This window comes from Myodes glareolus, chromosome X (assembly GCF_982192425.1).
Source record: "Myodes glareolus chromosome X, mMyoGla1.1, whole genome shotgun sequence".
Classification (NCBI taxonomy): Eukaryota; Metazoa; Chordata; class Mammalia; order Rodentia; family Cricetidae; genus Myodes; species Myodes glareolus.
Genome location: NC_142053.1, coordinates 97,627,251 through 97,630,808, shown reverse-complemented (window position 1 = coordinate 97,630,808; position 3,558 = coordinate 97,627,251). Strand labels below are relative to the sequence as shown.

General features: G+C 39.5%; 1 pseudogene; it reads right to left on the bottom strand.

The window, feature by feature from the left end:
• Positions 1-358: 358 nt before the first annotated feature.
• Positions 359-999, bottom strand: LOC125410270 (nascent polypeptide-associated complex subunit alpha pseudogene; annotated as a pseudogene).
• Between the last annotated feature and the right edge of the window lie 2,559 nt (positions 1,000-3,558).

Sequence of the window (3,558 nt, the reverse complement as noted above, 5' to 3'; positions counted from 1 at the left end):
ATCCACATGTTAGTTGTGGTAGTGAGTGCTTTATTCCCAGTAGAAATAAGTGGATTCTCTGTGAGTTAGAAGCCAGCCTGGACTACACTTTGAGTTTTAGAACAGCCAGTACTACTAAAAACTCAGAAAAACAAAGAGCTACTAGTTTACATAGTTACCGAAGTCAGGTCAACAGACAATTGTCTGTAAATCAAATCCATCTATGTACTTACTTCTTTTTTTTTTTAGTTCATCCAACAAGAAGCCATAACTTTGTTAGTGATAGAAATAGTACAAATTTCAAATCAAGCTGTAGTTCCACCTTTGAAACAGCAAAAAAGGGGTGGGGGAGAATGGGAGTGTCCTCGCTGTCAAATAGTCACATTGTTAATTCCATAATAACATTTACAGTATCATTACTGTTGTTTCTCAGGGCTCGGACTGCCTTTGCTCTGGACACATTCGCCTGTGACATGACCAATTCTATGTCCTTAACTTTCACGCCTGTTTCATCAACCTCGTCCTCCTCACTCTCCTCTCGTCCTATTGGAGTCTGAGTAGTTTCTTGAATGTTTGAAACAGCTTCACCTTAAACTTTGAACTTCTCAGAAGCTTCTAACTGTGCTTGCTGAGACAAATCTTCAATCTTGGCTTCTTCAAATACGATGTAGGTGTCTGAAGCCGGGCTCTTGTAGACATCTGGTTTGGTGATGACAAAGAGGATATTTTTAGATTTCCAGGTAGTGACTCTAGTAACCCCTGTAACCTGTCGAAGACTCAGTTTGGACATAGCCTTCCGTGCTTTCTTTTCATTCCGGCTCTGCTTTGCTTTGCCTGACTGATTCTTCATGGATTTCAGCTGCTGCTACCAGCTGGGCTTGTGTGGCTGTCTGTGTGGAGCCTAGTTCCTCGAGTTATTGATTCATCGCTGTCAGGATCTGTTCCTGACCCTGTCTCAGCCTGAGGCTGTGGCTACTCCTGCTCTGTAGCAGGGACGGTTTCGGTGGCTTCACCTGGCATTTTGTGTGGAGGACGCGGAACCAAGATGGCTGTACTTAGTTTTTATCAAGAGTTTTAGTGGAATACAACCTTGCCCATCAATTTGGAAATTTTTATGGTGGCTATCCTTCCACAATGGCAAAGTTGAATAGTTGTAACACAGTTGAACAGTTATGATCGAACTTATCACACCTACAAAGGAGAAGACACTGATTCTCTGACCATGTACAGAAAAAAAAAGATATCCTCTACATGGCGTATGAAATTATTAGACAGCTTCTCTGAAACAATGATAAGCATCCATTCGCTTAGATCTTATCTTTAGTTGTTTAAAAGCATTATCTTCAACTGGTTTACCTACCTTCTAACAAGGCCCTGGATAGCTCACTGTTTCTGTAGTAGAGCATGACACCTATGCTGTCCAATACTTGTGATACAGTAGCTTTCAAGCCGCACTTAACCCTTCCTCCTGTAAACTGCTCATGAATCCATTACCCTGTCTGTCACACAGGCTTGTGGTCAAAATCTGGCTTCACTGTTCATTGAGATTGGTCATCTTTTCTAACTGTCTAGAGCCCTTCCTCCCCACAAGGATAATTCCTTAGGGCTGCTGTAAAGATAAGGGAGCTGGCAGTATAGCTCAGTTCGTAGTATTTGCCCTTACTTGGGGTTAGATCCCTAGTGCTACATAAACTGGATATTAAGGCTCCCACCTATAACCCTAGCACTTGGGAGGTGATATTAGCAGTAACACAAATTCTGCATTATTGTTAGCTACATAGTAAGTTCCAGGCCAGTTTTGGGTACATGAGATCCTGTCTTGAAAACAAAACAAAACAATGGAGCAAAGCAGTAAGACAATGAAAATTGCTTGATAAAGAGCAGTCTTAAAGTATTTGTGCTATTTATCTTTCCATATACTTTTCAAATTATTAGCTCCTCATGTTTCTTACTCTGCCTCTATTCACTTAATCCTTGTTGACAACTCAGCTTTGGCAACAGGTTTTGATTCGGGTACATGCTTTCTATCAATGTAGCCATATCTGGTTTATTTCCTAAATGGATACAATCATCTGTCATTGCTTCTTTCTTCCACGACTGGCTTACTTTTTTGAGCCATTTTCTTCCCTTTTTCAAAGAGTCATAGTTTTATTCTTGAGAAATAAAACTCCTCTCTGTCACGTTTGATCAAATCTATTCAGTCACAGTCTGAAAGCTTCAATCTTATCCAAACCCGTCAACCTTCCCACTCGGGGGCATGTACCTGCCGTTTCCCTGGATCAACTATATGTCTGTAGTGTTTAAGGATATTTGTATTTCTCTCTCTCTCTCTCTCTCTCTCTCTCTCTCTCTCTCTCTCTCTCTCTCTGTGTGTGTGTGTGTGTGTGTGTGTGTGTGTGTGAGAGAGAGAGAGAGAGAGAGAGAGAGAGAGAGAGAGAGAGACTGTACACGTGTGGAAGTCAGAAGAAAACTTCTTTCAGGAAAAGTCTTTTCTTCCACTATCTGGGTCCTAGGTTGCCAGGCTTGGCCACAAGCTTCTTCACCTGGTGAGCCATCTCATTAACTCTGACGCATAATTTTGGCAATACAGTTACCTCCGTGGGCTGACTACCATTTACATTTACATATAGATATGTACTATATGTTAAGTATATCATCCACAATATTTCTATCCTCTCTTTACCATCCTCCCCTTTGCTCTTTTTATTTATTTATACTTTCCTTTTATTTACTAATGAATGATTTTGTCTAACTATATAAAACACAGGGACCACAAATGAAAGAAACACACAATATGTGTCTTTCTGAGGCTTACTTAATTAGCTTAACATGATTATCTCCAGTTGCATCCATTTGAATACAAAAGGCATCACTTCATTCTTCCCACATGAAGAAATTAATAAAGCAACTCCTTTCTTTTTACTAAGTATATGTAAGTGAATATAAATTACACTTGCATATGGCATACTCATTTGCACTCAGTTATTAGGGTCATGAATATCCCATCTATCAGCTTGAAAACTAACAGGAACTGTAGCCTTCCTATGGTGTTTAACAAGAGGTATCAATGTTTCAGAGGAAGAAAGAAAGATTCACATATGCTCATGGCATAGGTTTTAAAAATAGATAACTGCATAACTTAATGGCTTATAACGGTAGCCACACATTGTTTCTCTTGAGAATATCATTTATCATAGGGAGTTCTGGTCCAGGCTAGCTCATCTAATTGCTAAAATCACTGGATACTCTATTTAAACTGAATTATCTGGTATGGCCTCACTCATGTGTCTAGTGGCTTTTAAGCTAGAATATCCTGAGTGCCTCAACTGTGAAGGCTCATTTATGTCCCATATAGTGTTCAGTGTTCTTCAAACAAAAAAGTGGTCAAGCACTTTAGAAGTCTTTGCTTCTGTTGTGTTTACTAATTTCCTATTAAACATAGCAAGTGGCATATTTTGTCTATAAGTAATATACTGTGTGTATGTTTACTGAAACTATCTGACCCAGACACCTGCTGGTTATATGGCATGGGTAAGTCATTTCTCTCAGTAATGTCCCTTTTCTTTTATATGTAAAATG